The sequence below is a fragment of the Prionailurus bengalensis genome, chromosome X (genome assembly GCF_016509475.1).
Source record: "Prionailurus bengalensis isolate Pbe53 chromosome X, Fcat_Pben_1.1_paternal_pri, whole genome shotgun sequence".
In the NCBI taxonomy this organism is placed as follows: domain Eukaryota; kingdom Metazoa; phylum Chordata; class Mammalia; order Carnivora; family Felidae; genus Prionailurus; species Prionailurus bengalensis.
In genome coordinates this window covers 113,633,483-113,656,458 of record NC_057361.1, presented here as the reverse complement: position 1 = coordinate 113,656,458, position 22,976 = coordinate 113,633,483, and the positions used below count along the sequence as shown (strand labels likewise).

The window sequence follows — 22,976 nt, the reverse complement described above, 5'->3', positions numbered from 1 at the left end:
AATTTCATATTTGGATTGCTCACTGCAAGCGTGTAGAAATGCAATTGGCTTTTGCATATCGATCTTGTATCCTTCAACTTTGTGTAACTTATTTATTAGTTTGAATAGTTTTTTGGATTCCTTGTGGTTTTCCTGTACAAGATTATGTCATCTGCGCACACAGATAGTTTTACTTCCTCCTTTAACAATCTGGATGCCTTTTACTTCATTTTCTTGCCTAATTTGCCTGGTTAGAACCTTCAGAACAATGTTGAATAGAAGTGATTAAAGTGGACAGCCTGGTGTTGTTCTTAATCTTAGGGGGAAGCTTTCAGTCTTTCATCATTAAGTAGGATGTTAGCTGTGGGTTTTTCATCGATGCCCTGTATCAGGTTGAAGGAGTTCCCCTTCTATTCTTAGTTTTTTGAGTTTTTTTGAGTTTTGTTTTTTGTTTTGTCTTTTGTTTTGTCGTGAGACGGTGCCGGATTTTGTCAAATGCTTTTTCTGTATCTGTTAAGGTGACCGTTGGTTTATTATATTGATATGGTGTATTACTCTGATTGATTTTCATATGTTACTTCCATCTTGCATTGCCGGGATAAATCCCAGTGGGTCATGTTGTAGTATGTGCACATAGAGATAGATTCGTGTACATCTGTGATTATTCTTGAAACGTCTTTCTTCATAGAAATGGAATTACTGTGTCAAATTTGATAGCTGTTCTCAAATCCCTATAAAAACGCCCTGTGAAGTTATACCCCCACCAGTAGAGTAGGAAGTGCCTTCTTCCTCATGTCCCTGGCAGCACTGGGTATTATTTAGCTTCAATGTTTGCTCAAATGTTGGGTGAAAATGGTATTTGATTTACTGCTGTAATTTGAATTTCATGATTCCTGGTGAGTTTGGGCATCTTCTGACCCTTTTATGGTCCATTTGTATTTCCTTTCCTGTGAACCAACTAGATCTTTTTTATAGAAATGGAGAAGGCAGGGAGGACACTCAGGCCTCAAGAGAAAATGTTCTAGAGCGCATGGAAAAACCCTGATGTCTAGGTAGAGTGTCACGAATGCGACCAGGAAGTCCTTTGACAACACTATTCTAGCCATGGTAGTTTTATTTTCATTCTGCCTTTGAACTTGGGAGGTGTAGGGACAGATACAGTTGTTCCGATCATTTGAGAGTGGCCTGAGTGATTGATACCTCTCTGGGCTGTTCTGGTTACGGCCTCTGTGATTTCCTCCTGGCCTCATCCCCCCGCCCCCCCGTACTCCTGCTTTGTCCCCTGCCCGCCTTACTACCAACCCATCGCCAGGTTTACCCTGCTATCTCCTATTTTGCTCCTGGGCCAACTCTACTTTTAGTTATTTTTTATTTTTTTTAAGTAGGCTCCACACCCAACGTGGGGCTGGCGCTCACGACCCTGCCATCAAGAGTTGCACGCTCCACTGAGTGAGCCAGCCAGGCGCCCCCAAGCCTACTTTTATAAAGAGATGTTTTGTTCATGAGGGACTTCATTGAATGCATATGTGGCTCACTTAGTGCGTCTTTCTCTCTCTCTTTCTCTCTCCCTCCCTTCTTTCTTCTCTCTCTCCTTCTCTTTCCAGTACCAGCTGGTATCAGTATGGTTTTTCTTTGCCCCCACCCCCTCACTGCCTCCTGTCTCCCTGAGTCACTCCATCTGCCTTGTCACTGGAACAGCCTGGGTGCCGTCCCCAAAGTGGGGCCTGTGGGATGGACGATTTGCCATTTCCCAGGGGCTGCTCTGCAGGGAGGCAGTTCTGGAAGGAAGGCAGGTCCACTGATGACCAAGAGTCAAGGCTGGCTCTCCCCTAAGCGCTCCAGCTCTAGGAGAGCAAAACCATCTTGGAGGAGTGAGGCATGAGGTCACGCGACTAACCAATAGCTGTAATGGGTATCAGACCCTCCCTCAAGCCCCAGTCTGCCACCGCTGTGAAGTCAGAGTCCCCTCCCCTAGGCCTCGGTTGACTCATCTGTGAAAGAGGAGACTAGAGTAGGGACTGGTAACGTCTAACTGTTGGACACTCTGTTTTTGACTGGCCCAATTCCAGGAGTTTCTGCCCGGCAAAGCTTTGTATATTTAGCTGCTCAGTTTGTGCCAGTGGGAAGACTAAGGAGGATTTTGGTAAGTTTTTCTTTTTTGGTCTGTTGAGCAAATCTGACACTCCTAATGGAATTTCCATGAGTTACAGGAACTGACAGGGCTCTGGCCAGCCTCATCTTTTACCGACTGCATTGTCTTTCTGTAAAAAGACTTCGAGGAAGGCGGTAAATACTCCCCCCCCCCCCCCCCACGAACGTGGTGAGGCTCTCCCGGAGGGACCATTCGACTTGGGTCCTGTTGTCAGAGAGCCCGGGAAGGGCATCCAGGAGAGTTGGGGAAGGGACGGATGCCGAGGGCCGCCGGAGAGCGCTTCCTTTCTGGCGGTCTCAGCGGCTCCGCACGGCGCTGGGGGGTGGGGGTGGGGGGTTCCTGGTCGGGTCCGGGGGTGCAGGAGGAAGCAAGGCCACCGGGAAGGGCGCGTCCGGGAGGCCGGGACTCCCGCCCGAGGCCCCGGCGGTGGCCCGCGGCAGGCCGGGCGCCAGCGGGCCCCGGGCTCGGCCGGAGCAGGCGGCGGCCACACTGCGCATGCTGCCGCCGCTTCGCCGCGGCTTCTGCCGCTGCCACGGCTACCCGGGCGGCGGCGGCGGCGGCGGCGGCTGCTGCTGCTGCTCTGCCCTGCCGCTGTCACTTCCAGTTCCTACTTCGGCGATCCAGGTCCGGGTCACCGCTTCCCCGCCGCCGGCCCGGTCCCTCCAGGCCGCTCTCCCTGCCCGGCTCCGGCTCCGGGCCGGAGGGGCCAGCGCGCGGCGGCCGAGCGGGGTCCCCGGGAAGCCGCTCCCGCCCGCCCCGCCGCCCCGCCGCCCCGCGCGCCCCGGCACGGCTCGCCGCCAGCGCACCCGGCGGGAGCGTCTCCCGCACCCCGCTCGGCGCCGCGCTCCTCCGCCCGCCGAGCCTCACGGCCCTGGAAGCAAGAACTTGAGGGCGAGAATCTGGCTTCCCTTTAGATCTTAAAAAAAAAAAAAAAAAAAAAAGGCATAAAGAAAATCCTTCGGCTGGAGAGGTGGCGGGCGCGGCACGGAGTTTGGAGACGGGCGCCCCCTCCTCGCCCGCGTTCGGGAGCAAAGTTGCAGCCGCCCCTCCCCGCCCGGGCGAGTCGAGCCCCAGCTCTCCAGTTTCGCCCGGGTGGCGGCCGCGCTCAGCGCAGGGTCCCAGCTCCGGCCGGGGCGTGCGGTTCCCGCAGCCTTGGCACGGGCTCGCCCGCCCGCTCGCCGGCCCCGTGACTCGCGAGGGCGAGCCGCTTCCAGGAGGCGGCGGCGGCGGCGGCGGCGGTGGCGCGGCCGGAGCGAGCGAGCGAGCAGCGGGAGGAGCAGCGGGCAGCGACCGAGCCAGGTGACCTGCCTGGGGGCTAGGGGTCAGGGGAAGGGGAGAGCGCGAGGGCCGGGGTGGTGCCGCAGGACCGGGGTTGCAGAGGAGCCGCCCTTCCTCCCCCTGCCGTGGCTCGCAGCCCCGGCCGCGGGGTCGGTGCTGGGCCAGGGCCTGGTGGTGCCCTGGGATCCCCGGGGCCGGGAGTGGGGGGCGGGGGGCCGAGGGCGCGGAGCGAGGACGCGCCAAACTTAGGGGCGAGTTGTCCGGCCCTGGCCGCCGGGTTTGCAGCGGACGGGAGTCCTTCTCCGCCCCCCCCCCCCGCCCCCAACCAGGGCGGGAGTCAACAGCACTATTTTCGATACTAATTTGATGCCTACCCCCTCCCCACCCCCTCAGTCCCGGGCATCCGCACGTTTGGGGATATCTTTGGCGTCGAGTACACAGGTCTGTCGCAGGAAGGGTTTGTGGCTGTACTCTACAAGGTGTACCAACGTGCCCGTAGTTAATTTCGAGTTTTCATTTTCCAGTCATTTAGGAACCCAACAGGTATTTGAGCTATTTCGTTTCTTAGCTCTCGAGTGGAGAGCCCTCAAGTTTATCTCTGTCTCTTCAAAAACCTTGTTTTCATTTCTTGGTTTGTTATTGTTTGGGGCTATAGGGGTGACTCACATGATTTGTTTTTCTTTTCCTAACGTGTAGCGGGAATAAAAATAGAATACGGGAATATATTTGTCTATGCGGCTACTCAGCTTTTTGTGAATAAAAAGCTTTATATAACCTAAAAACCATCACCGAAACGGGTAGATTTCGGTTGAGGTTCTGCAAAGTATTAACAGTTTTAAACTGCAAGATCCTAAGGTGCAAACTGCCTTTCTAACTTCTATTTGCCTGGAAAGCCCACAATTTGTCCTTGAACTTCCTATCTTAATTTTGACATTGACCACGGTAAGGGGAGCTGGGATGACATCATTTGCTCCAGCCACGGTCCTGGTGTTCTGTGACTGAGGGCACCTCTCTCCAAAACGTAAGGCCAGGGCCTGCCCTTGTACTTCAGCTGAGGCATTTCCAAGGATTTCTCTGAAGCAAAGTATTATGCTACATGCCAGGCGGTACCGCAGTTCACTCTTACATAAGCCGGCTCCAGGCTCTGGGTGTGTGCTTGGAGCAGTTCATATCAGAGAGTTCTCAGTCTCCGGGGGTGGTGGTGGTTGGTGATTGGAGTTTGGAACAAAGTGAAATTTGCAGCTTGGATTCTCAGCTTGGGTTTCTTTGCTGCTTAATTTTTCAGAATGTCTTGTACTTAACCTTATCTGAAACTTGCCGTGCCCTTGTAGAAGCGTGTAGGAGAGGTGGCATTACTTTTCATTTGCCGGAGAAACGGAAAAGTTAGTTCACCGAAGTCATACAGACAGCTTACCCGTGGTAGCGTTAAAGCTCCAATATAGATCTTCTGCTCTCTACCCAGGAGTTTGTTTGGTTTGTTTTTATTAATAGAGGACATTTTAAAGCTGAAAAAAATTTTTTTAAGTTTATTTATTTTGAGAGGCAGAGAGAGCAGAAGAGGGGCAGCGAGAGAGAGAGAGAGAGAGAGAGAGAGAGAGAGAGAGAATCTCAGGCAGGCTCCGTGCTGGCAGCGCAGAGCCTGATGCGGGGCTCGAACCCATGAACCGTGAGATCATGACCTGAGCCGAAACCAAGAGTCAGATGCTTAACTGACTGAGCCACCCAGGCACCCCTAAAACACTCTTATACAAAAGTGTTTCATTTGGCACATTTCATGGATGGTATGTCTTCGGAGCTACTCATTTTTTCGATTCTTTCTGCCAACTCACATCTTGGCCTTGTCTTTGCTCGCACAGGGCTGGCGCTGTGCTTAAGGGTGAGGACAGGAGTAAAGCTTTCCAAAGGAGGGTCTGTGGTTGTTGTATGTATCTGCTGTCTTTGTCCTCCCCATGCATCTTTGGGGACAGCAGGTGCTGAATAGACTCAGCAAACCAGGGCCCGGAAATGTCCGATATTGGTTTGACATCATCAGTCCAAGTGTACTATTACTTCAGTCTTTACAAAGAAACTCATTCAGGAGGAGAAATTGGAGAGCGCGAATTTGGTTCCTTTACAGCAGCCCGCTCATCACCGTGCTTAGGAACTTAAGATGCAAAGGAGTGGAGTGCCTACCGCTTCTCAAGCACCGACTGTGTTCTAGGTACTGTGCTAGGTACTTTAGGCATATTGCCTTGTTTAATCCTCCCGACAGTCCTGGCAGGGAGGTGGTGTTGTGCCCATTACACAGTGGAGGAAACTGAGGTTTGGGGATGATCCGGGCAAATGCGCCAATCAGAACGGCGCTGCTGATGGGCCTTACTCCAGGGCTCATTCCCTTTGCCATGTGCCAGGCTGTCCCCACAAAGGAGCTATTGATAAATATAGGAACACCAAGCCGCTTAGCTTTCAGATATGGCCGGACATCGGAGCCACCTGGATGCTTCTGCAAAATACAGACATTGTGGTCCCCTCAACCCCCCCGCTGAGGTTAATTGGCCTGCGGTGAGGCCCAGGCCTAGGTATTTCTTCTTCTTTTTTTTTTTAACGTTTAAATACATTTGGTATTGAAATATTCCATGAGTTCAGGAAACCGCACAAATCCTAAGTATACAGTTTGACGAATCTTTACGAATTGAACACATCCGTATAATCAGCACACCACTTAAGAAACACAGCATTGGGGCGCCTGGGTGGCTCAGTGGGTTAGGTGTCCGACTTCAGCTCACATCATGATCTCGCAGTCCGTGGGTTCGAGCCCCACCTCGGGGCTCTGTGCTGACAGCTCGGAGCCTGGAGCCTGCTTCGGATTCAGTGTCCCCCTCTCTCTCTGCCCCTCCCCCCACTCACCTTCTGACTCTCTCTCTCGAAAATAAATAAACATAAAAAATTAAAAAAAAAACCACAACATTATCAGCACCCAGAAACCACCTTCAGTGCCCCTTCCCAGTCACCACCCCTCACCAGTGGGCCCCACGGCCCTGACTTCTAAGACAATAGATACATTTTTTTTTTTTCTGCTTTGGCACATTATATGAGTGGAATTATACAGCGTGTACTCGTTTATATAAGGTTTCTTTCACCCAGGGTAACATTTGTACAAGTCACCCACGTTACGGATACTAGTGGCTCGTTCTTTTCATTGCTGGTACTGTCCCATCATGTGGACGTCCCATGGTTGGTTTATCCGTTCACCTGTTGATGGACATCTGGGTGGCTTCCAGGTTTTGGTTGCTGTGACAGTGCTGGCCTCGGGCATGTCTTCTGGTACGCGTTTCTGTGGGGTTTGTACCTACGGATGGCACAGCTGGGTCATCGGGTAGGTATATGTTCAGCTTGAGTAGGTAGGTACCGCCCGACAGTTTCCCAAAGGCACCGTGTCTTGTAATTATTGTGTTTCGAGAGGTCCCCCCAGTCGTTCCAATGTGCAGCCAGATTTGAGGAGCATTTCCGTGGTGTGTCTAGAGTTCAGCAGTCTAGCAACCTCCAGGGTCCGTCACCCAGCCGAGAACCGTAAAGAAAGACATGCCAAGCTTCTTCCGCAGCTTGAGAGCTTCTGGAAAATCTTCTCTGCCGGATTGGGGAACTATCATTCCCGTTCTCGTAATCCTTTGTGCCAAGCTATCTGTTTTTTTTAACTCAAACAAATGTTTATTTATTTGACAGAGAGAAGAGCGCGAATGGGTGAGGGGAAGAGAGAGAGAGAGAGGGAGAGGGAGAGGGAGACAGAGAATCGCAAGCAGGCTCTGCCCTGACAGCTCGGAACCCGAGCTGGGGCTCGAACTCACCCGCTGTGAGATCACGGCCTGAGCTGAAACCAAGAGTCAGATGCTTAACGGACTGAGCCACCCAGGCGCCCCTGGGCCAAGCTGTCTTAATGCTGATGGGCCATTCTCACTATGGGGAACTGCGGACACGTTGATCTCTCTCCTAGTCTTGGTGCTGCTCGAAGGCAGGAACCTGGGTTTGATCCTTCTTATAATCCCAGCCCTCAGTTTAACAGGTACACGTAGCAGGTACTCAGGAACTGTTTATGAAGTGAGTGATCAGTAGAATGACTGAACGGTGAGGGAAAGTCTGGGCTGCAGAGAGATACCGCATCGTTGCCTTAAGGCTTATGCACTCTATTCCTGGGAGACTGCTTCAGGATCTCACTCGGAGCCTGATGACTTTTACTTATCTAACTGAGCTCGTTGGCATTATGGGTCATCTGGTTGCTCATCCCTAAACGGATTAGAAATAGAAAATTAGATTAGATGAGATAAGGTTTGTGGAAGCACTTTGTAAACTGGGGAACAGCATCTGGATAGAAGGTCGTGATAAAGGGAGAAGGGGGGTGGTGCTGCTGGGGACTAGACGTACCGGCAGGGGTAGAGAGAGTTCACGTCCATGTACCACATGGAGGCAATGAAGTCAACAGTGCGTCAGGGAAGGAGCCAGGAAAACTCTAAAAAGAGCAGACCCCCAAATACATAACCACCCGGGGCCTTTTGGCGTGGGGTCAGGCACCCCCCCCCCCCAGTAGACGATTATTTGCAAATGATAACATCGCGTTATCAAAAAACAAAAAAATTTTGCTTAAGTCTTTAGCTGTGTTAAGCAAAGTCCATTAAGAAGTGAGTCATGCTTTAGAGAGAAGATCTTCTTCTGAAATCTTAACATTAAAAACAACTTGGATACAGGGGCGCCCGGGTGGCTCAGTCGGTTAAGCTTCCGAATCTCGATTTCAGCTCAGGTTACGATCTCACAGTTCTTGGTATCAAACCCCGCGATGGGCTCTGCGCTGACATTGTGGAACTTTTTTGGGATTGTCTCTCTCCCTCTCTCTCTCTCTCTGCCCCTTCCCTGCTCATGCTGTCTCTCTCTCTCTCTCTCTCTCTCTCTCAAAATAAATAAACTTAAAAACAAACAAACAAAAAACCCAACTGGGACACAGGCAGGGGTAGACTGTGGCCTCTGTAAAATGATAGCTTCTCCCAGATTTCTGAGCTTTTACACCAGTTACTTTGAGAATTTAAACAGGGAGGAACCTTAAAACAGGAAAACAAAATCCAGCCATCTTGTTCCTTCGTTCCATGATTTATTGGACAGAGATTGCGTGATTTTGGGGAAAAAATCTGTTCTAAAGGTTTTTTTTTAATTTATCTTGAGAGAGGGAGAGAGAAGGGAGAGAGAGAGAGAGTACCAAGCAGGCTCTGCACTGTCAGCACAGAGCACGATGTGGGGCTCCAACCCACAAACTGCAAGATTCTGACCTGAGCCCAAACCAAAAGTCAGATGCTTAACTGACTGAACCAGCCAGACGCCCCTGGAAAAGAACATTTTTTAAAAGTAAAGTTGATGGTAAAATCTCCACATATTTTCTAATACTTAACAGCCCTCTTCTGAAGGCAAAACAAAGTTGAGCATTTTCTGGAAACTTTGGATGAATAGTGGCAGCCCTCCTTGTCTTTACCAGCAGACGTCAGTCCTTTGACCGTTATTAATATCGTTCATTCACTAATTGAAGTGCTTCTTCTTTTCACTTGTACTTGAAATTCTCTGTGCCTCACATCACAGAAAACAATTTGAATTTAGATGAGAGTGTGTTGAAGTGTGTTTAAAATTATTCCTATGTCCTATTTAATTTGTTTACGTATTTTATTCGGAAGGCTACATGAAGGCGGTTGAAATTTCTGTGATATCGTGGCTCAGTGATGTCCCCGGAGCAGAGGTTGGAAACATTAACTGTCATTTCTGTCAATTTATGTGCAATCTTAAGAGTTTTATGAACTGGTTATGAAAGTTCACATTAAGGTCTCTGGCTGGTTGTCTTACTGTTGTTCTCGATGCTTAGCGTGGCCAAGTTTTAACTGCTGAAGACAATTCGTATATGGTTTCCTTTGTAAGAACTCAGGACTAGAAATGTGTGTGGGGCTCTCATTCCAAGGAGGACCTGGAGAAGACAAAACCACCGAATTCTTCAGAGACTACGAATTATTCAGTTGTTGACCACAGGAACTTCCTCAGCTGCCATTTTGTGTGCGAGGAATAGAAACCGTTTGGACGGATTCCTCTTGGAATCGAAAAATCAGGAATGCTTTTCACTCTTTTCTAGTCTAGGCATGAGCTAGAAGAATGTGAAAAAGGAATATTTTCAGTTTCTCGCATTGATTACCTGGAGGAGATAGTTTAACTTTTGTGTCTTTTAAGACCCACATATTCATTTCTTTTTTTTTTTTTTTAATTTTTTTTTCAACGTTTTTTATTTATTTTTGGGACAGAGAGAGACAGAGCATGAACGGGGGAGGGGCAGAGAGAGAGGGAGACACAGAATCGGAAACAGGCTCCAGGCTCTGAGCCATCAGCCCAGAGCCCGATGCGGGGCTCGAACTCACGGACCGCGAGATCGTGACCTGGCTGAAGTCGGACGCTTAACCGACTGCGCCACCCAGGCGCCCCCACATATTCATTTCTTAATTATAGTAGCTTGAAACTTAAAAATACACTCCAGGGGCGCCCGGGTGGCTCAGTCGGTTAAGCGTCCGACTTCAGCTCAGGTCCTGATCTCACAGTCTATGAGTTCGAGCCCCGCGTCGGGCTCCGTGTCGACAGCTCGGAGCCTGGAGCCTGCTTCGGATTCCGTGTCTCCCCCTCTCTCTCTGCCCCTCCCCTGCTCCTGCTCTCTCTCTGTCTCAAAAATAAAATAAAATAAAATATAATAATTTTTAAAAAGGTTTAAAAAAATAAAAATACACTCCAGAGCAAGATGCTTGTTTTGTTTTTGTTTTTTGCTTGTTGTTTTAGTTAAACAATTTGACAAATGGCTTTCTATGTTTGGTGACGACTGACCAAAAACATTTTCCCTTGCCCCTGGGAAATAAGTAATAAAGCTGCCGAATTGGGCATAGTTGAGGGGGGAAATCAAAACCAATTGCCTCTATACAAAAAACTGCGGTAGGCAGTACTTAAAAAGGAAGCATGTCATTTCTGAATTGGGTTGAATATATATATTTAAAAAATATATTTTTTAAATGTTTATTTTTGAGAGACAGAGACATGGCATGAGTGGGAGAGGGGCAGAGAGAGAGGGAGACAGTATCCAAAGCAGGCTCCAGGCTCTGAGCTGTCAGCACAGAGCCCGATGCGGGGCTTGAACTCCAGCTGTGAGATCATGACCTGAGCCGAGGTCCGATGCTCGGCCGACTGAGCCACCCAGGCGCCCCTGGGTTGAATATATATTGATAATACCAAAAGGAATGTGTTTTGTTAGAAAATTTGATCAATTGGATCTTTCTGATGGGAGATATACAAGTTATCTTGTTTTAAATCTCACTCAAATTAAAAAAAAATTTTTTTTTATTTTAGAAAGAGAGAGAGAGTACAAGTAGGGGAGGGGCAGAGGGAGAGAGCGAGAAAGAGAGAGAGAGAGAGAGAGAGAGAGAGAGAGAGAGAGAATCTCAAGCAGGCTTCACGCTGAGACCCTGTGGAGGGGAAGGCCTTGAGCCCACACCCTGGAATCATGAGTTGAGCCAAAATCAAGAGTCGGACACTCAACCGACTGAGCCGCCCAGGCGCCCCTCTAATTTGGTTTTAACGTTGATTCTAATCCAGGCCGTTTCGGGGGGCAACAGAGCACAATATAGCTCTTTACTAAAACCACACAATGTAGGCCAACTATCCCCTACTCCAGCCCCCTCCTAATCTGGTCATATGTTATCCCGGAGCCGGAGCCCCCAGGGATCAGTGTGAGGGGTGATGACTTTGGAGTTCCTACATAAAAGAGGCACAACGTCTGGCCTTTGAATTGCAAATGAAGAAGGGTCAGGGCACTTGCTAGTTTTTCAGGGCCTCTGCTTACCCACTTTTTAGAGGGGATAGATGTCCACCCGGTTCAGAAGCTGCTTCATATCTGCATTTCATCTGGAAGAAAGACTTAGGGCGCCAGACATCTGTCTGCTTAGCTCCGGGCTCAGGCAGACCCCGGCGGACTGGACCCCACCGCCCAGAGGGGTGTGTGGGTTCAGAGAGCTGGTTCATCCGAGAGAACATAGAGCCACCCATCATTTGTATTTGCCTTCTGGCAGAAGATCTACCTTCCTAATTAAGTTCTGCTTAGACAAATAGAGTCAAATCCCAGCTTTATGCTTTCTTGGGAACTTGAATATTATTACAGAGATCAGCCGTATCAGTTGAGGGATTGAAAAGGGCAACAGGGAAAAGGAAGGATTAAATTAAGGGAAAGGTGGAAACAGCACTTTGCAAAGCAGTGAGTGACACGGTTATTAAGGGCTCGTCTCACCCTGGACAATAGCAGACACGTTTCTCTACCCTTGGAAGTGCGGACATCATTTTACAAGGCATGTTTAAGGCGTTAAGCTCTTAGCATCTTTTATGAAGAGCCCAGCCTGGGAAGCAGGCCTGAACATTTCATCTTGTAATTCGTCTATTTTTTAAAAATGTTTATTTATTTTTGAGAGAGAGAGAGAGAGAGACAGAGCGTGAGCGGGAAAGGGGCAGAGAGAGAGGGAGACCCAGAATCCAAAGCAGGCTCCAGGCTCCGAGCTGTCAGCACAGAGCCCGACGCGGGGCTCAAACTCACGGACCGGGAGATCGTGACCTGAACCCAAGGCGGACGTTTAACTGACTGAGCCACACAGGTGCCCCTTCGTCTATTGTTCATGGCTAGGTCTCCAGCAAACAGGACATTTACCAATAATTTGTGACAAGCGTCTGCCAGCCCGTATTTTACCAACAAAAGAAATGTAACCACTTCTTTGGGGGCACAAGTGTTGTGATAGCATTCCTTGAAGACATGCTGATGTTTGGGAATGTGTTATGGATTGGGGAAAATCTTGATTTGGGATCGAAAAATGACTTTTCAGGAAAGACAACAGGATGGAAAACCATGCTTTCGTGGTTGGTGAGCCCATGCATGGGTGGCTTCTTTATTTGCTACATTTTACATACTATCCGTTTTGTTTTCATCCTATAACAAATGTCTCTCTTAGTGCCTGGCGTCTCCCAGGGGCTCAGTAAGTCTTTGTCCAATGGAGAATGGCCGGATGCGTGTTTTTATTTTTTATTTTATTTTATTTTTTTAATTTTTTGTTTTTTTTAATGTTTATTTATTTTGGAGACAGAGAGAGACAGAGCATGAACGGGGAAGGGTCAGAGAGAGAGGGAGACACAGAATCCGAAGCAGGCTCCAGGCTCTGAGCTGTCAGCACAGAGCCCGATGCGGGGCTCAAACCCACAGACAGTGAGATCGTGACCTGAGCCAAAGTCGGAGGCTCAACTAACTGAGCCACCCAGGCGCCCCAAGGATGCGTGTTTTTAAAGTTTGTTTTAGATAGCTTGTGTATCTAAGAGTCTGTATGTAAAATTTCAGGAGTTGACTTTTATTCGGAGAAATGAGTCTTTGGTGAGTGTAAGGAAGGGTAAGGAGAAAGCTGAGTCTCTTCGAATACAGTACCTACTCAACTTCTTTCTGCCAAGCTGGACTACCTGTTTCGTGGTTTTCAAAAATTAAAAAGAAAAAAAGAAAAGACAGTTAATGGTAGGCGAGTTAGGTCCCATCATGTCGAAGGGAAGACCTTTTCTGCTTTTCCAGTCCTCCGCTCACCTCTTATTTCTTTTTTTTTTTATTTATTTTTTATTTAAAAAAAAAATTTTTTTTCAATGTTTATTTATTTTTGGGACAGAGAGAGATAGAGCATGAACGGGGGAGGGGCAGAGAGAGAGGGAGACACAGAATCGGAAGCTGGCTCCAGGCTCTGAGCCATCAGCCCAGAGCCCGACGCGGGGCTCGAACTCACGGACCGCAAGATCGTGACCTGGCTGAAGTCGGACGCTCAACCGACTGCGCCACCCAGGCGCCCCTCACCTCTTATTTCTTCCGTTACCCAAACTCTCTTGATTTCATCGGGTTTTCAAGGCGTGACGCTTGCATGCATTAGGACTCGGTAACTTTGATCCTCGAATGTGATCCCAGGCGGTACCTTCGCTTCCTTCAACGTTCTTCCCTTCTCTGAATCACCGTCTTCAAGGAGAAGAATCTGTTTTACCAAGCGATGGAAAATAAATAAGCCCCGATTTATCAAGTTCTGCCAGGAAAAACAAAACAAAACAAAACACCTTTTCTCTGTCTTTCCTTCGGGGGAAGGCATACCAAAAGGGCAGGTGTTTCTGGTGGAAGAAATACCTGTTTAGCTTTTAGGTGGAAAAGCAAAGACTAATGATCAGCAAGTACTCGTTCACTGTCTCTAGGGTGGGTGCTATGCCTGGCATTGTGGGAACTCGCCGCATTTAACAGCAGATTGCAGTGTATGCCGAGGTATCCAGCGTAGTGATTCCAAGGTCTAGAACATAATACAGAGTTCAGAAGAAGCAGCCCATTGTAGCCTGAGGTGTCGCATTTGGGGCAGACCCTGTGGAGGGGAGTGATGTTGTTCGGGCCCCAAAGGACAAGGGGGATTCAAATGGTTGAGGAGGGGCGCCTGGGTGGCTCAGTCAGTTCAGCGTCCGACTTTGACTCAGGTCTTGAAATAGCGGGTCACTTGCTCTCTCTCTCTCTCTCTCTCTCTCTCAAAATGAATAAACTAAAAAGAAAACCAAATGGGTGAGGGAAGTTTTCCATCAGGAGACGTGCACCTGTCACAGAGAGGCACGGTGAAGAACGTGAAGAATTCTGGGGCAAACGAGAAGACCACGGTGAGAAATGACGGGCTTGAGATGAAATGGCACTTGCAGGCGGGGTTCCGTCAGGCTGAGACCTGGGTGTTCGTGGAAAGCACCATCGCATCATGTGACTGCTATGAGAGCTCGCAAACACCCACCTTGCCGTGTGTGGATTGTATCCCACGTGGACATCTTGCTTGGGATCGGGTGGAGGAAAATGAACTGATTGACGTCTGTTAGGGCATTGATGGGGCATCTCTGGAAAGGAGCTACTTTTGAAAATGTGACTCGCATGTGGCCGTGAGCGGGGGGTGCCAAAAGTCTTTGCCAAGGATGTTGTGGAGGGTGATCTCTCAATGAAGAAGACGCTAATCTCTTTGGCACAACATCCTTCCTACCCTGATGAGCTGGTGGAAGGGGGTCTTAGGGCGTGTGGATCGGAGGCTTTCAATCTGTCACCCCTTCTTGCTTCTCCTGAGTTCCTTCGGCAGAGCCCGTTTTAGAGCGAGGTGTGAAACAGGTGAGTGTGGCTTATGGTGTTTGTCATTTAAGCCATTGACAATGAAGCAGTTCAAACGATAGAGCCAACGGCTGGCAAAGCGGTAAAACCCCTCAGCTCTTTGGTGCTTCCCTGCTGTCTGATTCGTAGGTCCTGGTGCTTTGTGGGGAGACCAAAAGGCACCGGTACTGGGACAGGCCAGCCATTGCAGACTCTGCCCAGACTGGGCACAGAAACTCAGTGAAATCCACAAGCATGGAATTTGAAGTACGTAGGTCACCTCACAGTCGCAGGGCTTAATTTTGCAGACAGATACGGGTGTATGTTATTTTAGCCGATAGGTGTTTCCTGGCAAGTCACGTGGGAGTTGAGTTTTTCTTCCTTAATCATCTTTTTATTTTTTTCAATATATGAAATTTATTGTCAAATTGGTTTCCATACAACACCCAGTGCTCATCCCAAAAGGTGCCCTCCTCAATACAATCATCTGTCTTTTTTTTTTTTTTTAATTTGTTAACGTTTATACATTTTTGAGCCGCAGAGAGAGACAGGGTGGTGTAGAGAGAGAGGGAGACACAGAATCCGAAGCAGGCTCCCGGCTCCGAGCTGTCAGCACAGAGCCCGACACGGGGCTCGAACCCACGAACCGTGAGATCGTGACCTGAGCCGAAGTCGGACGCTTAACCGACTGAGTCCCCCTCGGTGCCCCCTGACTTTTTATATTTAATCGTATGCTTTTTTTTTTAACTTTACCGTAATATTGGCAATGCTGTTTCTTCAGTTAGGATTAATCATCCATTGGCAAGAGCTTCTCAACCCTTGTGAATTCATCAAATACGTATTAAGCGCCTGCTGCGTGACAGGCACTCTTCTAGACCCCGAGGATACAGAAGTGAAAACGTTTTTTTAAGCCCTGGCTTCATGGGGCTCACATTCGAGGCATCGTTTGTGTTTAAGTGTCTCTGCCAGCACTCCCTGTCGATCGGCCGATGAATGATCCCTTATCGAGCGTCTCACATGCGTTGGATACCGGGCCGCGTCTGTGGGGCAGTTTGGACTCCCAAGAGCCCGCCTTCTAGTTGGAAACGCAGACCTGATCTTAACGCCTACCGAATAAACAGAATGTTACAGCAGTAGATGGTTAAGGGCTGAACTGTACAGCGTCCGTACGGACCGGAAGGCTGTGGCAGTTCAGAAGACGGAAGCCCGAGGGTAAGCGGATGTGGGACTTTGGGGGAAGGCAGCGGATGAGCAGGCCAGGGCGTGTAAAGCCACCGCACCATGGTTCCTTTCTCCGCGGTGCTCCTCCCTGCCTAATCTCTGTGTGGGGTGCATCTGACTCCAGTGTCTCCGGTGCCTGGGACTCGTGGTGAAGCCGTTGATTCTGCTGGGCTGCAGGGCTCCCACCCTGAACCCGAGCGGACTCCTAGGCCAGCTGGGGCTGCAGAAGCCCTGTCTTCACATGTGCGTCTCCTCCTCAACTGCCTGGCCCGCTGAACAGCCAGGACTGGTCGACCGTTAGACTTTCTGAGGCTATTCTCACCTTCCTGTTGTATCCCTCGATTCTCTCGTTACGGGCAGCGTGGAAACAGGTATAGTGCTCGGGGTGTCTAGAGTCATCGTTCATCCTTGACGTGCGAGGACAAGGAGAAAGTATGAAGGATGTGGACGCTCGTCTGGGACCACACGTCCAGGCATTCTTCACCGTAAAGTGGGCTCTTTTCCGAAGGTTGATTTGCAAGTTATTGTTAGGAACCCGGAAGACATTTTTTTTCCCCCTAGAAACCAGGTTCTACGCAGGGATTATTTTTTCTGGCCGGCCCACAACAGCCTGTTTAATAAGTGCAGCCGAACTATAGAATTCACCCTGTGTCTCTGGGAAAATGTGTTCCGCATTCCAATTTGGAACGCTAGGAAGTAAGTCCCCTTCTCTGGAGGGGTGGGGGTGAGGAGCTTGGGGAGGACACCCCCAGGTCTGGCACCCAGATGCTTCTAGCAGCTGAGGAATCACCCGTCCGCCCCGCCCCTCAGAAGCGGCAGCCAGTGCGGCTCCTGCAAAGGCTCTGGTGACGGGAGTGCAGGAGGGGTGGCGGGGCGGGCCGCGATGGCGTCTGGCTGAACAGCAGCTGGTTCTGGGCGCCCTGCTTCCTGTCCTCGGCTTGGCAAGCCCTGTTAACAAGAGAGATTTCATCTTTCCCTTCCGCTGATGCCTACTCTCTTCTTGGGGCAATTATCCAAAGCCCTTTATTGTCTCTTTCTCTTCTTAATCCTGTGACCATCCCGGCCAAGATGCCTAGATCATTCCTCAGTCATCCCCCTCCTTCCCGAACACTTAGTCGTCGATTGATGATAACTCCCTGTTGGGGAGCAAAAGGGTCTTTCCCCCTGGAGGAGTGCTAACAAGGAAGATCGGAGGCCATGAGGTGTTGGCGATTCTGAAGCGGCCATCAGGGTTTGGTGATGTTGTGACGAGACGTGAGCAACGAGGGGGTCGCACTCAGGTCTTCGCTCCTGTCCCGGGAGCTCTATGCAGCGGAACTTCCTGGCTCTGAACTCTCTAAGGTCCAGGCAATCGAGAGGCCCATATTAGTTCCAGAGAATGACGCCACACAAATCCACAGAGATGCAAGGACGTAGATGGTCAAAGCTAGAGCCAGAATTTATAAGTAGGGCGTCTTTTATTTTTTATTTTTTAACAGTTTTAGTTTTATTTATTTTGAGAGAGAGACAGAGAGTGAGCCGGGGAGGGGCAGAGAGAGAGGGAGACACAGAACCCGAAGCAGGCAGCACAGAGGCTGACACGGGATTCGAGCCTATCAACCGTGAGATCATGACCCAAGCCCAAATCAAGAGTTGGACGCTGAACCGACTGAGCCACCCAGGTGCCCCAAATCGGTCCTTTCTTTTTTTAATGACAGTTTGAACAAGTCCACTTGTAAACAGGTAGTAGTGACATTAGCCTGTGATCCCCCAGAACCCCTCTGCTTAGATGCTGTACTACCCAACAAGTTTCTATTTCTGATTTGGCTTATCACGCGGATTTCTCTCTCGGGAGAGAGTGATACGCTGGCCATAAAATGGCAGTATCCAATCTTCTTAATGGTTTATTTCTTTTAGCAGAACTATGCAAGTTGGCCTTTTGGGGTTATGCATTGGCCTTGGGCGAACTTGGTTCGTGTGAGTCCATTCTCCAGAGCCATGAGAATTGAAGAGCAGATTCTGGACCTTGGGGACACGGCCGAGGTGCTGCCTCTGAGAGTCCCCTATTCAGATCATGGGCCGGCGAGCCTTTCGCTGTGCTGGTTTGGTGAAGACGTCGTTCACGTCCCTCGTGGGAAACAGAGCCGCAGAAAAGTGGCATTGTTGCTGACTTTGTGAGTGCTTTCAGGAGGAGCCGTGCGGAAGCATCCCGGGTTCACAGAGCCAGGAGCAGTGCCACCCCGTGAGATATGACTAAGCAGCTCGGATTTGCTTTGCTCTGTTGCACCACGTAATGACATTTCCTCCAAAGTTCAGGGGTCAACAGAGGCAGTGCGCTCAGCTGTGAGAACTGGAGGCTGTGATTCAAGATGGGCTAAGTGCATTTCAGATTTTACGCAGTAGGAACAAGGGAGAGATGGAATGTTCTTAAAACATTTGGAGTCTGTTTTTTTTTTTTTTTTTTTTTTTAACGGGCCCGAAACAGAAGCTGTGTCCATGTGGTTCCACTGAATCACTTGCTTTTTAATTGATTAGGTTTTAACAGTTGAGTGACGGAGCCTATTGGGATCACTCCAGACCCTAAATGAACTTCATTTTTTTTTAAGTTTATTTCTTTATTTTGAGAGAGAGAGAGAGAGCACGTGAGCATGAGCGGGGGGGGGGGGGGGGGCAGAGAGGGAGAGAGAGAGAATCCCAAGCAGGTTCTGCACTGACGGATGTGGGGCTTGAACCCCCAAACCGTGAGATCGTGACCTGAGCCGAAACCAAGAGTCAGACGCTCAACCGACTGAGCCGCCCAGGCGCCCCCTAAATTAACTTTAAATGGAAGTCGATTGAGGGGTACTGAAGCCTCATGACATTGGAGACGTTACCCTGTTCCGACACCCTGTTCTATGGTGTGGCTTCTTCTCTTAACGAGGACGTGGCCGGAGCTGTCACTGGTTATGTCAGGTGGTTAGAGCGAGGTGCCCAGGAGTAGTTTAGGTTTGCCCTGTAACCCCGGGCTGAACCCCCGCCCAAGCAACACCTCACAAATATGGACAGCGGCTCGTAAGGTGGAACCAGATGAACACATAGCGAGTGGCTCAGGGCAGCCCTTCCCTGCTTCCGGCAAACGTGAGCCGGTGCCTACCGGGTCGGGGCTTGAAAGGAGAAGGCCAGCACGGGAATGTGGCACAGCCCCTGCGGAGACAGTCTGGTCCTGTGGGACATTTTCTCCTTGCCACGATTAGTTGAATTAGTCATCGTAGCGGTTGTAACGAACTTGTGTTGACAGCAGGCAGGGATTTCTTTTTGGGTACAAACCCACAGATTTCTTCCTCTTCTTTCTAGTGCCTCGTGACAGTGGGAAGTATGCAGACAGGGCTCAGATGTCCCCCAGAGCTCTCTCTCGTGTATCTGCATTGGTTCCATCACTCTCTTGCTCGGAGTGGGGGGGGGGGCGGGGAGGGGGGCTTGGAGATTTTCTTCTCATGTGCTTCCTTGCGCTGGTCGATTTAGGGAAAACATCATCAAACGGCGTGCAGATTGAAAGCGAAAACTGTCCCCAAAGGGTCTACTTGTAAAACCATGAAAATATTACATGTCTGCGTGGTTCATACTGCCAGATGCCCAACAGTCCAGAATTAACACCTGGTGTTTAGTGGACGGAAAAGAAATTGTGCGGTCATTGTGGATATCCGAAATGGAAAAATGCGAGGCAACATTTAAACATTAAATGCCTTGTCTGATTTCAGCCGCTGATGTCGTGTTGGGCCTTATGTAAATTGACCTTATGTGCATTGACCCGAAGCCTTACTGATAACATCAACAGCCCATTAACACACAGTTTGCATGTTAGATGTATTATATACTGCATTCTTACAATGAAGTAAGCTAAGAATGTTGTTACCAAGTGATAAGGAAGAGGGGCGCGTGGGTGGCTCAGCGGTGGAGCCTCCGACTTCGCCTCAGGTCCTGATCTCACGGTTCATGAGTTCAAGCCCCGCATCCGGCTCGGTGCTTGCTGCGCAGAGCCCGCTTCGGATCCTCGGTCTCCTTCCCTCTCTGCCCCTTCCCCGCCTGCTCTCTCTCGGTCTCTTTCAAAAATAAATAAACATTAAAAAAAAAAAACTCATAAGGAAGAGCAGACACTTTTACAGTACTGTACTGTATTTATCGAAAAAAGCCCACGTGTAAGTGGACCCGCACAGTTCAAACCTGTGTTGTTCAAGGGTCAACGGCACTTAAAAAAACATCTTTCATGAGGTTTAATCTCGGTCTCTCCTGTTGCTTACCCAGAGTAGAGTAAATGTCCGTCGTTGTTGTCCTTGAACCTCGCCGCCCCCCCCTCCCCCACCCCCCGCCCCCCCCCCCCCCGTTGCAGGAGGCGGGACCTTGAAAGCATCTCGTAGTAGTTCCAGAAGCCGCCCTTTCTTGTCTGCATCACAGTCGTGGTAGATGGAGGGAAGGAATCCTGCCGTTCATCCGACCTTCACAGACCCAACTGCGACTAACCAGCTAATTTCTGGACCCAAATGGTATAGAGCAAGTTCAGCTAATCCGGGACTCGGGCTCACGCGGAGTAGCAGACGGGGAGTAGTAACATCACGGCTTCCCGTCGGAAAAGCACCAACGCCGTAAATGTGCAAATGTGCGTTTCCTTTAACAAGCCCCGGGGCTCTGCGGACAGAAAAGGGGAATTGGCTCTCCATTTTGCGTGTATAAATGGTTGGGATCGCTCCCAGGCAAACGGCCCCGTACTGCAGTCCAGTTCTCCTCGTTGTCCCCTACCCTCCCCACGTCGTCCGGCCGTTCTCCCTCGCTTTTTCCCAAGTTGGGCGCTAATGTCTTTACGTTTTCCACACCATCAGCTCTAAACTTGGTCTCATGCCTGTCATTTCCATTAAGGTCTACAAGACTGCTAACAGCTGAAAGCGTTAGGCTCCCTCCCAGTGTTTCCATTTTAGTAAGGGACCCATCTCGGTGCGCGGAAGAAAAGTCTGGGGCGGAATTTTTAATAGCATGCAGTTTGAGGTTTGGAAGGGTGTGGTGCGGTGGAGGGTGTTCCTGGCTATATTTAATCTTCCAACTGCTCTGAAATCATAACTCTTAGGCTCTGCTGTCTCTGCTACTCCCTAGAGGCCTCTTCCAGCTCCTTCCTGTGTAGTTGCTGCTGCTACAGAATAGGCTTGCAGGGAGAAAAACAGTGTCCGTGGGTAAACTCTAGCATATGGGGGTTTTCTAAAAAGGAAACCCTGTATAGTCCCGGCAGCTTCCCACAAGCACAGGCGGTGACTCTTGTGGATGCGTGTTTCATTTTCTGATCGGGTTATTTGTCTTAATCTCAATCAAGTGCCCTTGTACGGTACGGGCCCCTGATGTGGGCCAGTATCTGCCGCACGTAGGCAGTCAATTCACCTGGATCAGGGAGCAACAGAAAAGGAAAGGGGGGACGTTTTTCTCACAGCTGTTGCTCTCATGTCTCATCCTACTGATATTTACTCGTGGTTTTTATTTTAGGCTGCTCATCCCCACCACACCTCCCCAGCACCCGCATCCACACGCGCACACGTATTCACGCTCCCGTTAGGAATTAGAGGCTAAAAACAAATGACCTTTCGGCTTGGTTACCATCGTGGCACCCGTGCCCTTAAGACTTCCCCACCGATGTGCTCTAAGGGAGATTCAGTGAATCTGGAATCCTCTGGGATACTAGATACGCTCTCCGGGGTCTGTTGTATCTTGCTCACCCAGGCTTTGGCAGACTAAAACAGAGTGCCTACCCCTTTATTCCTGGACAACTTTGAATTTCATATTGTGGGATTCAGAGACATATTTGGATCGTACTGTCATTTGACTCTTTAGTAATATTGGGATTACCCCTTTACTAAAAGTAGAATGAGTGTGTCTTTTTTTTTTTTTTAGAGAGACAGCATGAGCAGGGGAGGGGCAGAGAGAGAGGGAGAGAGAGAAACTCAAGTAGGATCCACAGCCAGCACGAAGCCCGACCTCACGAACCGTGAGATCACGACCTGAGCCGAAATCAAGAGTTGAGACGCTCAACCGACTGAGCCACCCAGGCGCCCCTAGTGCGTCATTTTTAGATGTGATTGGGCTTTTCAGGCATATTAAGTTTGAATGCGAAACATCCATTGATTAAATGAACAGTATCATCGTCAATCCCAGAATACACAGATTTTATAGGTTCACATTTGCATATATTATCTATATTGACGCCCCCCCCCCCCCCGAAAAAAATGGATACTATGTACCTTCATTCTAGAGACAGAGTTCAGGTCTTGGAGAATATGTACACAAAGAAGATAAAATTTTGCCTTGACATGGCTTTCAGAAAACACGCAGATTGGGAATGAAACACATGGCTCCATCTAATGGGACGACCCACATGAAAAGGTACATTTTATTCCTGTCACTGTATCTGGGAAAAGAAGATTCAGACTTCTAGCCCTCCTGGAATGAAATGATTTTATTTATTTTATTTTTAATTTTTTTAATGTTTATTTTTGAGAGAATGAGAGAGAGAGAGACAGGGTGCAAGCAGGGGAGGGGCAGAGAGAGGGGGAGACACAGAACCTGAAGCGGGCTCCAGGCTCTGAGCTGTCAGCACAGAGCCGGATGCAGGGCTCGAACTCATGAGCTGTGAGATCGTGACCTGAGCCGAAGTCGGAGACTTAACCGACTGAGTCACCCAGGCGCCCCAAAGAATGAAATGCTTTTAGAAGGTGAACTTGCATCCAGAACCTGGGCATCTGGTTACCTATAGATATGTATATCTATATTGTGGGCTGGCTGGCAGATGAATAGATTGTGCCTGTGTTTGAGAATATTGCTAGCTTCAAATATTCATATATGAGACTGGAAGAATTCTATGTGCATTTTAATACATTGAAGACATTTACAAATCAATAATTAATTTGTATTTAAGACAACAACCGATAGGAGTCTTCACCAGGGACGGTGGCATACCAGAACGAAGGCGAAGTGAAATATCATATCTATTTCATGTTTTGTTGCTGACACTTGCGGAGTACTAGGAAGGCCAGAGGCCACGTCTGGAAAAGTCACCTGAGGCCAGGAAGAGCCGGCACAGGTTCAAATCCACGACGATGAGCTGAGAGGGGCGAGGTCAAACGGCAGAAACCAGGAACCAAGGCTGGGAGCAAAAGACCC

General features: G+C 49.4%; 1 protein-coding gene across 7 annotated transcripts in view; it reads left to right on the top strand.

Annotated features, from left to right (window-relative positions):
* The window catches only part of ARHGEF6 (Rac/Cdc42 guanine nucleotide exchange factor 6), a 102,421-nt gene that overhangs the window by 7,297 nt on the left and 72,148 nt on the right, over nt 1–22,976 (top strand). The window contains exon 1 of one of the 7 annotated variants that reach the window (XM_043570711.1): nt 1,912–2,122. The exons of 5 other annotated variants lie outside the window; for them this stretch is intronic. The gene's annotated coding sequence lies outside the window, so the exon portion shown is untranslated. Of the gene's footprint in view, nt 1–1,911; nt 2,123–2,934; nt 3,431–22,976 lie in introns of those variants that run through there. One more of the 7 variants, XM_043570710.1, reaches the window with a different exon arrangement.